The sequence below is a fragment of the Amblyraja radiata genome, chromosome 3, assembly GCF_010909765.2.
Source record: "Amblyraja radiata isolate CabotCenter1 chromosome 3, sAmbRad1.1.pri, whole genome shotgun sequence".
NCBI classification, from domain to species: Eukaryota; Metazoa; Chordata; class Chondrichthyes; order Rajiformes; family Rajidae; genus Amblyraja; species Amblyraja radiata.
Window position 1 is genome coordinate 43,483,472 of NC_045958.1, and position 13,514 is coordinate 43,496,985.

The window sequence follows — 13,514 nt, forward strand, 5'->3', positions numbered from 1 at the left end:
TTCCAACAAAACTGTTTTGAGTGCTTATTATTACCATGTGCAGTTTTAAGTGCCTCTGAAAAGGTTAATCCATGTGTCTAAAACAAGCTGTAGGCAGTTTTAAATGTCTTTTTTTGGTAATAGCAGATGGAAGAATAACAAAATAGGATTAGTAAAGGGAACAGAAGAAAATATGTTGTTTCAGTTAGATGGATACTGTGGGAAGCTGATTGGCAATGGCTCAGACTTTTTGTCAAATACCAGAATCTACTATTCATTTTGTTGTTTTGAAATGTAATGCCCATTCCCCGTTGAAGTGTTTTGTTTCATCACCGTCGACTGAAAATAGTGAAATAAGTTTTAAATTCAAGTTGACTTTTATCAATGCATCTACACCTTTTATTAAGAGCAAAATAAAGTTTTATTAAATTCTCCAACAATCACTTTCAAAATCACACACATCCCATTTTCTGTGAGATTCTACAAACGGCCCATAGATCACAGGTTTAAAAATGAAACAGCTCAGAAATCCCTTTCTTGTTCCTATCCCAATACCCTGGTTGCAATGTGCATATGTGGGACAGATGGACAAGGACAGGGTTAAGTCTGGCTTTTTTCCATGTTCTAATAACTTGGCAACACTCACCAACTAAGCTCACATTTGACAAATGGCTGTCAGCACTGGCGGAACCACACTGTGATACCAACTTTTGGAGAGCAAGGCAGGAAATGGCAATTCTGGAATCACAATGTGTGAAATTAAAAGGTTTCTGCATAATTTATAGTGAGTTAATCCAAGACACATTCTGCCATTACTTACTGTCCCTGCAATCAATGGGGATCTATCTCATCAGTGAAGCAACACAGAATGGCATTTTTGCCTCATCAGATATTTCAGTTACCTGGAATAAAGTATTACTCATAGTTGCTAATGCCTTGTTAATGTTCTCATAATCCTGTGGCAGCAATGAACAGTCTATGCTTGAAATTTGCGAGTTTAGACAGCCAGGCTACATTGAACATGTTTACTGCTTCAAGGTTGAGCTCAGTCATCATTGACATATTCACCATTGACATGGTCACTGACTGTTGTATCTCATGCAGCAATTTGGGAAACTTCAATTTGATGGAGCTGCAGTAAGCAAGAAACTACATGTTTAATAATTTCTTTGCTTTCTTTCATTCTCTGTGTAATTCTTTATACTTGATAATATACTGAAAATCGTTCACTTGTTTTCATAATCTCATCTCAAAAATCCTGTTTCCACACCTTTTGGCTGATACTTCCAACTAGTTTCTATATCAACGGTATCCTTTATGCGGCGACTCTTTGCATACTTTGGGTATGTAAAACAAAGAATATTACTGTGACTTGTCACAAGTGACAATAAAGTATTGTTCATTCAACGTTCTACATTCAATTCTTTGGGCTCTCACAACCACTTCTTCTGAATCAAGTGATCACTTAGAAGAGCCGGATATACCAAATACCATCCCAGTAAATACATCCATTAGTTAAATTACAATAAAAGGCCACTCATATCAAAATCATTGCACTGTAACTGCATAGCTTTTACCCATTACCTCATTAAGGACCACTTCTGCTACCTGTAAACATTTTCTTACATATAAAACCCCAAACTTTCATAACTTCTGTAACTAACATTTACAAAAATTAAATCTAAAGTGTTCTATAAATAAGAGTGCAATAAATCAAGCAATAACTTTTCACATGAAATCAGAAAATTATTGGAAACTGAGCAGATTTAATAAGAATATTATTGTAAAGAATTAGGTAATGTATTAGAGTTAATTCAGAATGCCACAATCTTCTAAAACTACACATTTGCACTGCAATCGATAAATATCACGATGGCTGCCTGTCCTAGATTGACTTGATTGTATCTTCACCAATTAAGCACTGGAAGGTATTTGCTGAACAGGTTTCTTTTTCTTTCTGTCATTTTCTAAAATGGTTTGCATCAGCCTTTTTTTGCTTTCAACTCTGTGGTTCCATTCTTGGATGAGTCTGCAGGTAAAACACAATGAACTTTGTTAATTGCTTTGTACATAAAAAGATGTCAATTGCTTTCAATTATTTGGGAAAATCTCTTAATTCTGCTCTCGGCAGTACTAAACTTCGGTGTTCAGGGAGTTTTGTATTTTGGCAATATGAAACAATAATAATAATAATAATACATTTATTTGTATAGCACATTTAAAAACAACTCACGTTGACCAAAGTGCTTCACATCAGTGCGGGTACTAATTTGATACATACACCGGTAGACAGACCTAACAACACAATACATAAACTGTTTACAGCGCCCCCTCAGAGGGGCTCAAAAACCAGAGGGAGTAGAAATAGGTTTTGAGCCGTGACCTAAAGGAGTCGATGGTGGGGGCAGTTCTGATGAGGAGCGGGATGCTATTCCACAGTCTAGGTGCTGCAACCGCAAAAGCGCGGTCACCCCTGAGCTTAAACCTAGACCGCGGGATAGTCAGTAGCCCCAAGTTGGCCAACCTGAGGGACCTGGAGGTAGAATGGTGGGTTAGAAGATTTTTGATATGGGGGGGGGGGGTGGGGGCTGCTGAATATTAAATATATATACTTCCTAATTTCATTTCTGTTCAATAGAAAGAAAAATTAGGAGAAGTGTAACATAAATGGCTAGTCCACTATTGCCCATTGTATATTATTGCCAATTGTTAAACTATCTTGCATTTGTTTGGTAATAAAATTATCTGCTATATTCATATTTATCATGTACTGAAAGAAAACCACTAACACCTTATGTCACTAAAGTTAGACTCACAAATATTTTCCTTCATTGACCCTGTCAATAACTCACTGAGTTATTTCAGTTTAGTTCAAGTTCAAGTGAGTTTATTGTCATGTGTCCCTGTATAGGACAATGAAATTCTTGCTTTGCTTAAGCACACAGAAAAATAGTAAGGCATTTACTACAGTACAGATAAATGTGTCCATATACCATGATATAAATATATACACACATGAATAAATAAACTGGAAATAAAGTGCAAATAACAGAAAGTGGTTGTTAATAATCAGAGTTTTGTCCGAGCCAGGTTTAATAGCCTGATGGCTGAGGGGAAGTAGCTATTCCTGAACCTGGTTGTTGCAGTCTTCAGGCTCCTGTACCTTCTACCTCAAGGTAGCAGGGAGATGAGTGTGTGGCCAGGATGGTGTGGGTCTTTGATGATACTGCCAGCCTTTTTGAGGCAGCGACTGCGATAAATCCCCGCGATGGAAGGAAGGTCAGAGCCGATGATGGACTGGGCAGTGTTTACTACTTTTTGTAGTCTTTTCCTCTCCAGGGCGCTCAAATTGCCGAACCAAGCCACGATGCAACCGGTCAGCATGCTCTCGACTGTGCACCTGTAGAAGTTAGAGAGAGTCTTCCTTGACAATCCGACTCTCTGTAATCTTCTCAGGAAGTAGAGGCGCTGATGTGCTTTTTTGATGATTGCATTAGTGTTCTCGGACCAGGAAAGATCTTCAGAGATGTGCACGCCCAGGAATTTGAAGCTCTTGACCCTTTCAACCATCGACCCGTTGATATAAATGGGGCTGTGGGTCCCCCTCCTACTCCTTCCAAATTCCACAATCAGTTCCTTGGTTTTGCTGGTGTTGAGGGCCAGGTTATTGCGCTGGCACCATATGGACAGTTGCTCGATCTCTCTTCTATATTCTGACTCATCCCCATCAGTGATACGCCCCACGATGGTGGTGTCATCAGCGAACATGATGATGGAGTTCGCACTGTGGTTCGCTACGCAGTCATGGGTATAGAGTGAGTACAGCAGGGGGCTGAGCACGCAGCCTTGAGGTGCTCCCGTGCTGATTGTTATCGAGGCTGACACATTTCCACTAATACGAACAGACTGTGGTCTGTGGACGAGGAAGTCGAGGATCAAGTTGCAGAGGGATGCGCAGAGACCCAGTTCTGCGAGTTTGGTAACCAGTTTGGAGGGGATGATTGTGTTAAATGCCGAGCTGTAATCAATGAATAACAGCCTGACATATGAGTTTTTGTTGTCCAAGTGGTCCAGTGCGGAGTGGAGGGCCAGCGAGATCGCATCCACCGTTGATCTGTTGTGGCGGTACGCGAACTGCAGTGGGTCCAGGTTTTTGTCGAGGTAGGAGTTGATTTGCTCCATAATCAACCTCTCAAAGCACTTCATCACCACCGGCGTTAGTGCCACTGGTCGATAGTCATTGAGGCACGTCACCTTACTCTTCTTGGGCACCGGTATAATTGATGCCCTTTTAAAGCAGGTCGGGACCTCAGACCTCAGAAGTGAGAGGTTGAAAATGTCTGTAAAAACTCCCGCCAGTTGGTCCGCACAGGTTTTTAGAACACGACCGGGTATTTAGCTTATTGCAGTGCAGTGAAAAGGATGTTAGGAGGTTTCAGGGTGACCTGGACAGGTTGAGTGAGTGGGCAGATGCGTGGCAGATGCAGTATAATATAGATAAATTTGAGGTTATCCACTTTGGTGGCAAAAACAAGGCGGTGCAGCGAGACCTGGGCGTCCTTGTACACTGGTCACTGAAAGTTGGCTTACAGGTACAGCAGGCAGTGAAGATAGCTAATGGAATGTTGGCCTTCATAACAAGAGGATTTCAGTATAGGAGTAAAGAGGTTCTTCTGCAGTTGTATAGGGCTCTGATGAGACCACATCTGGAGTATTGTGTACAGTTTTGGTCTCCTAATTTGAGGAAGGATATCCTTGTGATTGAGGCAGTGCAGCGTAGGTTCACTAGATTGATCCCTGGGATGGCGGGACTGTCATATGAGGAAAGATTGAAAAGACTAGGCTTGTAATCACTGGAGTTATAGAAGGATGAGGGGGATCATATAGAAACATATAAAATTATAAAAGGACTGGACAAGCTAGATGCAGGAAAAATGTTCCCAATGTGGGGCGTCCAGAACCAGGGGCCACAGTCTTAGAATAAAGGGGAGGTCATTTAAGACTGAGGTGAGAAAAAAATGTTTTCACCCAGAGAGTTGTGAATTTATGGAATTCCCTGCCACAGAGTGGGCCAAGTCACTGGATGGATTTAACAGAGAGTTAGATAGAGCTCTAGGGGCTAGTGGAGTCAAAGGATATGGGGAGAAGGCAGGCACGGGTTATTGATAGGGGACAATCAGCCATGATCACAATGAATGGCTGTGCTGGCTCGAAGGGCCGAATGGCCTCCTCCTGCACCTATTTTCTATGTTTTTAAAAGCTTTTGTTGCGTGCTATCCAATAAGCGGAAAGACAATACATGATTATAATCGAGCAATTTACAATGTATAGATACATAAGGGAATAACATTTAATGCAAGGTAAAGCCAGCAAAGTCCGATCAAGGATAGTTCCTCATTCCAACCCAAGTTCCAAAATTACCTGCAGTACCTTTACCACAGCACAGTCTAAGATCATTTATCTGAGACTGCAAGAAACTGCAAATGCTGGAATCTTGAGCAAAAAACAAAGTACTGGAGGAACTCAGTAGGTCGGGCAGTATCTGGGAAGTGAATAGACAATTCAAGTCAGGACCCTTCTTCAGGGTTACGATGGCGTGTGAGAGGTGGATTCAGGATAGAGGTGGGTGAATGGCAGATGGGTGGAGCAAGTGACAAAGGTTAGAGATGAAAAGGAGACAAAAGGATCAAAAGAGGAGGAGAGGTGAAATATAAGGCCAGATGGAAGGATATAGATGGAATGGGATGGGGGAGGGGAAAGTGGGGCATAATAGGGAAACGTGTAGAATAAATAGCGTGGTGGAAGATGGAGTTTGAGAAATACTTTTTCAAAGAGAACTCTTCTCATTAGTACTCTATTCACTGCAGCCAAGGGGTGAGTCAATTAAAAGCTGTAGTTGTCCCAATTAGACATGCTGGTCCACGTAGATTAACCTTCACTTCCTCTTGTTTCGAAACATTGCCAGAATGTTTGCGTGGAAACAAAATGCAGCTTATGTGTAAATAGTACTATTTGTCTTTGGCAGATCCTGACTGGTCACATTTTATGTTTTCAACACCCACTATTTATGACTCCAAAACAACCCCACTGTTCCAGCTATGCTTTCCGATCTCAGGAATGATTTGATTCATCATTGCAAACATTTCAAGCTGATATTGTGGTGTTGTACTAAAGGGGTGCTGTCCTATGTGTAGGAAGGAACTGCAGATGCTTGTTTAAACCGCAGATAGACACAAAAAGCTGGAGTAAGTGGGACAGGCAGCATCTCTGGAGAGAAGGAATGGGTGATGTTTCAAGTTGAGACCTTTCTTCAGATCTTGGATATTCAGATATTCAAATATCCCTATATTGAATGAGCTTGAGAAACCTGTCGATATGATTTCAAAGAGTTCCTGGTAAACATTTGTTCCACAGCCTCACCATAGGCAGATTCACTGGCTAATCATTGTGTGTTCTTTCTGGCTTTTTACTGTGCTTCTTTATATAGTCATAATTCTTGCAATACTTGAAGAGATGATAAGATGCCACATGAACACAAACTTCATTTGATCTAAAAACGATAAATTCATGTATGTTATGCATACTTTTTCCAGTTCTCTCCTCTCCCAGGTTTAAATCGTTGATTATGTTGCTGGCCATAGCCCAGGAAGTCTGCTGGTGCCACACCTAATAAGAGTTGGTCGATGATTCGCACCCACTATTCATACTAATGGAAATCCTTGCAAAAGGGTATTTTCCTTCTTTTTAGTCTGAAGACAGAGGCTCACTCTTGCCCCTCATCTCCATCAAGGCGGCACAGTGGTGCAGCGATAAAGTTGCTGCCTTATTGTGCCAGAGACCCGGGTTCGATCCTGACTACGGGTGCTGTCTGTATGGAGTTTGTATGTTCTCCCCGTGACCGCATGGGTTTTCTCCGGGTGCTCCCTCATTTCAAAAACGTGCAGGTTTGTAGGTTAATTGGCTTCCGTAAATTGTCCCTAGTTTGTAGGATAGAACGAGTGTACAGGTGATGACTGGTCTTCGTGGATTCAGGCAAAGGACGCATGGGACCTGTTTCCATGCTGTATCTCTAAACTAAAATAGTTTAACTAGAAAAGACATATGGCAAGCATAATACTTCAGAACCAACGTGTCACACGTCAGAAAGAACATTATAATTCCAGCGTCTGAGCTCACAGATTGGGGGAAGTGATCTCTACATGCCACTACCTAACTAATAGCAGGGCAGCAGGTCTGAAGAAGATTCATATTAAAATGCTTAAAATTCCTTTTGGCAAGGAACGAGAGAAATTTCAACAGAGTTAAAGGCAAATGCCAAGAGGTGACAGCTTGAAGTTTGGTAACTTGGACAAGTGCTTTACCCCACCAATCTTGCACTGGCAGGGCAGCAGCAATGGGAATTTAAATATCTGCTGATCACTACCTGCGTTTCACGTGGTGGACTTGAAATTAGTGAAGAGTCATTTCCAGAGGTTACTTTTCTGCCACTTGAAGTACTCATTAGAAGAACATAGTCACAGCTTATGAGGGTATTTTCACGCATAGAGGAATACAGAACAAGGAGACATAGAATTGGAATAAGAAGCCATTTAAAATGGAAATAAGGAGGAATTGTTTTTCTCTCAGAGGCTTATGAAGCTTTGGATTTTTCTGCCAAGAGTGCTGTAAAAGCTGAATTGCTGAATGTATGCAAGGATGATTTAAAGGGAGTAAAAGACTGTTGATTGTCTGAAGTGTCCCAAACGGAAAAATCACCCATTCGTGTCCTCCAGAGATACTACCGACCCGTTGAGTTACTCCAGCAGTTGTGTCTATTTTGTGAACCAGCATCTGTAGGTCGTGTCCCAAGTATTGTTGATAACAGGTAGGAAAGTGCAACTGAGGCCAAGATGAGATCTTATTTAAAGACAGAACAGGCTTGTGGGTCTGTACAACCTACTGCTGCTCTTCTTTCTTATTTTCTTATGAATATTTCAGTTGACCCAGCAAATGTGGTTTCTCTGTTTTCACACATCAGGTCGTCTCAGAACAAATCTCACTTGGGTAATATGGTTGGTCAGCAATAAATGGGCCACTCCGGATTATGGCAGACCTTTGGTTATTAGCCGTGTATGCAGTTCACTTCAATTCTTGTTGAGAAAATCAGAGTGTAGTCAATACTCTTCGAACACAAATCACTCAATGGACAAACTCTTCTGTACCATGTGCAAGTACAGAAGCTCAGCATGAAAGATTCAGGTCTTAATTTTCATGGAAAAAAATAGTCTACTTTGAGCTGTCTGAGAACAGGTAGGAGGAAGAGGCGACCTTTCGCTGCACAAATGGAAAATAAGGAAAAGCCCCTTCCCATTTGGAGCCATGTCAATCTGACCATGGATTATGTTAGGAATTATTTTCCGAAATGAGGCTTTAGCAGTGGCTTAGTATCCAATTGCATGACATCACCTGAAAGCATTGACTGGGTCCAAAGATCCACATACAGTTGATCAAGAATCCATACACATAAAGGATTGACCTAATAATGGTATCACAGCACTTTTATGATGGAAACAGTACACATCTCAAGATTAGTGCAAAACCAATGCAATTATCAAGTGTTTTGGGTATCATCATTCCTCCTGTGGACTATGGAAATTCAGCTTTGCACTACTGTTGCAGCAAAACCACAGAAAGTTCATACTTAAAAATTGATTGTAATGACGGAGGTTGGATTTGGAACAAAATTAAATAATATAGTCTCAACAAATCCCCACTAAAGTTTAAATACCTTAAGGAGAACAATGAGTGGTTAAGAATATCGAAGACATTTCAAGTCAGTGAGAACCTCATCAACCCTTTGACTGATACACTGAGTGGGATTACGAGCTAACGTTGATAAATATCACATAGAATCAGATTTGGCACATTCTGCCAGTTTCTTCCTGAGGCGCTAACTCATGAAGGCAGCACCTATCATCAAGAATCCCCACCATATATACCATGCCCTCTTCTCACCGCTACTCTTGGGCAGGAGATACAGAAACATGAAGTCCCACACCACCAGGTTCAGGAACAGTTGCTTCCCTACTGCCATCAGATTCACGAACCAATCTGCACATCGCTAATCATACCTCGGCAACGGAACACTACGGACTACCTCTTGCCCTACCATGGACTTGGTGTCTATATATTTTTGCACTAATGTCTTGCTTTTTCAGGCTTTTTTTTTTCATTGCCATGTATAACATATATAATTTATGTTTTGTGTGTTGTATGAGTGTATGTGCTGAGATGCTGTTGCAAGCAGCATTTCCATTGTACTTGTGCATATGATAATAAACTCAACCTGCCCTGGGTATTCTTGAATTGACAAGATGTATAACTTTACCATCCTTGCCCTCCCCCATTAAATTAAATCTGCATGATATACATGTAGGAAAGTGGGGCATTCGTTGGGATGAGAGGGAGGTGTAATTAGGGGTGTGTTGTGCTGTGCTGGAAGTTTGGTGGTACAGAAATCCTAAAGAAATGGTTAGCAAGTTAGGTTGTGTTTCTTAAGGGAATATTAACCCATTTCATTCATTTATCATTCCTTCCTATCCCACTGCAACTGCTGAACCTCTGACAATGGCTAATTTTCTACCCCCCTCCCCCACCCCACGTTGTCAGCTTCCTAATCTTCCTCATCCCTTTAACACGATCAATCTCAATGTTTAAAACTGATAGAATTGGTTCCATAAATACATACAGTATGTACTTAACCAAAGTTATAATAAAATGTTATATTGAATCAACAGACGATCCACTGCAGAAAAGCATCCCCATGGACATGAATGCATTACCCATTGCAATTCACCGTGACTCCAACACATTGAATTTCATTGATTATTTTCATCAGGTAGGCAATATATAAAGTAACTGTTATTATGTCTCAGCCAGGGGAAAAAATAATGTAATCAGTGAAGGGAGATAGCAGATATTCCAGACATTAACCCATCTATTACGATTTATTTGCAAAGTAACACACCACACACCTACTAAGGGCACTCTTGCTCAGCCTCAGCCTCTCCTGCTCCAGCCACTCCGTCTGCTTTTCGATTTTCTTCTCCCAAATCATTCTTAGATCGTATTTCGAGCCAGCTGCTCTCTCTCGCTGAGATATGTAAGACAAATCAGCCATTCCTAGAAAAAAATGTAGATTGTGAGTTTTCATGATGTCACAGATGCCCATTATAACAAATTTGACAGCAATGTAAGCACCTTGCATCGTCCCTTTGGTATCTATTTGCATTTTCACCATGGCTAAAATACAGTTTGGAAGCATTTTAAAATCAAATCCCCAAAAAGCATCTTTCACTGGAGTAAATAATAATAACAATTTCTTATTTTACTTTTAGTTTAGTTTACAGATACAGCATGGAAACAGACCTTTCAGCCACCAAGTCCGCGCCGAACACGATAACCTGTACACTGGTTCTATCCTACACACTAGGGACAATTTACAGATGATGATTAACCTACAAATGTAGAGTGTGGGAGGAAACGTGAGCACCCAGAAAAAACCCACACGGTCACAGGGATAACGTGCTATCTCCATACAGATAGGACCCGAGGTTAGGATTGAATCTGGGTCTCAGGCACTGTAAGGCAGCAGCTCTACCGCTGTGTCACAGTGCCGCCCGAAGGTTTATCATCAAGAAGACCCAAGAGGCCAAAGATTTCTACTTTGCTTTTGCTGTTTTTGTTCCTTTTTTATACTTTTTTTTAAAAAATCGTTAGTTACCCAACACTTAGGCCATTCAACATCAATGCCTTAAATGGCAGGAAGAGCAAGGGGAAAATTTGCTTGCCCCATGACAGTATATTTTAAAGCTAAACAATGTTTGCAGAATGAACCTCATGTTTCACTATATCCATTTATGATGCAATCCACATAACACCCGCTGAATTCACACACCCTTCTCACACCCCACAGCCCCCTATATCCCTCATTTCCCCTTAGCCCACCATCAGCTCTCCCTGTGTTCTGAAACCTCCAGTTGTACTGTTGCCATCTGCAGGTAGAAAATGTTCTGGTTGGCTTCAAGAACTCTCAACGTTTATGAATTAGATATTTGGGAAGTCTCTTTCTCCATCTTACCTCTTTACACTAACATTTTCTGTTTGTGCTTCTACTAGGATTGGTGCAGTAACATAAAAAACAATATGGCTTCTTGATGATAAATGAATATGAAAAGATTTAATTGGATCTATTCCTCTCCCTTTTATTCCCTTTGCCCTGCTCCCCTTTTCCATCTTCCGCTATCCTCTTGAAGGTGTTGCTTCCTTGTGCGGGTAAATTCCACCAGCAATCAAAAGGTAATTCACGGCATTAACAGTAGACCAGTATATGTATCAAACACAAACCAATTCCAACCTCACTTGATGTTCACATCCATAACCCACATAGCTGCAAACCAGTTGAGGTACACTTTTTCCTCTGCCCCCACCCCAAAAAGCACAGTATGTGAATTATATTTTAGCATGTTCCTTTATTTAGACCATAATCTGTTCATTTACAGATCTGTGAAAACCACATGTACAAGTACATTGATTTATCATCAGTGAATTAAAGTCAATTTTATGTCTTAAATTGAATTCTGTAAAAAACATCAGGATTTTAGTTTTTTTTAACTTTGAATTAGTTAACTTTGAATTTTTTAACTTTGAATATTTAAACTGATAGCAAGCATGCACATGGATTGTTACTATATGTACTGTTAATATTTTTTATAACAAGTGTGTTCTTTATTCAATGCACTTTGTTGTGCTAGTCACTCACAAAGAGAGAGGACAACTCCAACTAACTAGACATTACTACTAGTTTACTAGACATTACTCCAGTTTACTGTATATTACTCTGCTGACTACTGCCCTTAACTATACGAACCATCAAGATAGCACCTGTGCAATTTAGATCATGATCGTTAAAATAATCTATTACTATCCCACAATATTTCTGCTAAAGCAGTTAATAAAATTGATTCATTTAAATTTCAAAAGGGTCCCTTAATCAGCTATGAAAACTTTCCCTATGGTGGATTCCTAAAGTATTTCCACAAATAATAACTATGTTTAATCAATTCTATATTTCCTCTTGCGTGATTTAAATGTAAAATTTATTTTATTTATTCATATCAATAAGCTAATTTCTGATTTTTACACGGAATATCCTTCAAACATACACCATGTAAATTGAGTTGACTATTTATTATTTTCTTTAAACACATTCTGTTCATTCACAGATCCACAACATTCATATTTCCCCATACAATGTGAATTAAAGTCATCTTTATGTCATGAACTAAATACTATAAAAACATGAGAATTACATTTTTACTGTGAATTAGCACCGTGATATAAAATGTGCATGAATAAATCTAACCGTGTATTGTATCTTTATCTTTTATAAGATTAATGGCACAAATTATTTATTTAAAACGCGAGCTGTTGATTCACAGATTCACAATAGCCACAATTAGATATATAATTAGAGTAAATACTTTACTGAATTATTAGACGAATTCGAAACCTTGTACTTTGAATTGCAATCACCACACGATTTGCTGTACAGATTTCCTAGAACTTTGATGGATTACTTCTGATGAAAGATTGGCTTAAATCAGGAGAGGCTTCCAGCTGAGGATATGTTAGAAGCATATGTGACACTCTCGCTTAACAACAGATTTGTTCCAAGATCTCCTGCCATTATAAACATTCACACTACAAATTGTTTGAACCAATTGTGATTCACAGAAAATATTTCCCAACATTTAAATCTCAACAATTTTTTGGAAGAGCGCAAAAGTAAGATTTACAGTGGAACTCAGCAGAAAGTTAATTAAAAAATTCGAATTTTAAAATACAATTCACTTACCAAACCTGGGGCGTGGGGAAGGAGAAAGTCGTTCCTCGAGCCAAACTGATTGTTCCTTGAAGGGCGATGATGTCTATCTGTTAAAGGACTGAACTAGAGTGGGTAAAGGCACACACACAAGAGCAACATTTCTTTACGTTGTGTCGCTGCTCTGTTTATATGTGAACGGGTGACAAAGTCTATTTTGAATAGAGATCTGGGATCAGAAGGCTTGCATCATTCCATGCATTTATAGTATAGTATGCATGATGACATTATAGGCTGTGGGTTCCAGAGGCATCGCCCATGGACTGGGATATTTGCTGGCAGATGTCATTGAACTCCTGCACGCCAAACATAACTTGGCAGAGCTCGATCAGATATTTCTTTGAAAAGCATATCATTCACTTGAGTGCAGCTTTCGTGGGCATTGCTCAAGTTTTCTTTTGACCTAGCAGGAACTGAAAGTGTGAAATAACTTGTATAACAATTCATGGTAGAGTATTATATTACATGGAAACTGGCAGAGAAAATGAATTTGATTCTCGACTCGTGATACCTTCAAGTAATATTTCAGAACTTAACTGTTAAATGTCACCGGGTCACTCATTAAAGGACTGCAGCAGCAACTCTGCACGTCAAATGATGTTACGGGTTCAAA

At 39.9% G+C, this 13,514-nt stretch overlaps 1 long non-coding RNA gene across 1 annotated transcript; it reads right to left on the reverse strand.

Moving 5' to 3' along the window:
* Nucleotides 1-350: 350 nt before the first annotated feature.
* LOC116970970 lies at nt 351-13,065 on the reverse strand. The gene is made up of 3 exons (XR_004411371.1): nt 12,875-13,065; nt 9,993-10,140; nt 351-2,008 (listed from the first exon to the last, which is right to left on the reverse strand). It is a non-coding gene; the product is annotated as an uncharacterized LOC116970970 (long non-coding RNA).
* Between the last annotated feature and the right edge of the window lie 449 nt (nt 13,066-13,514).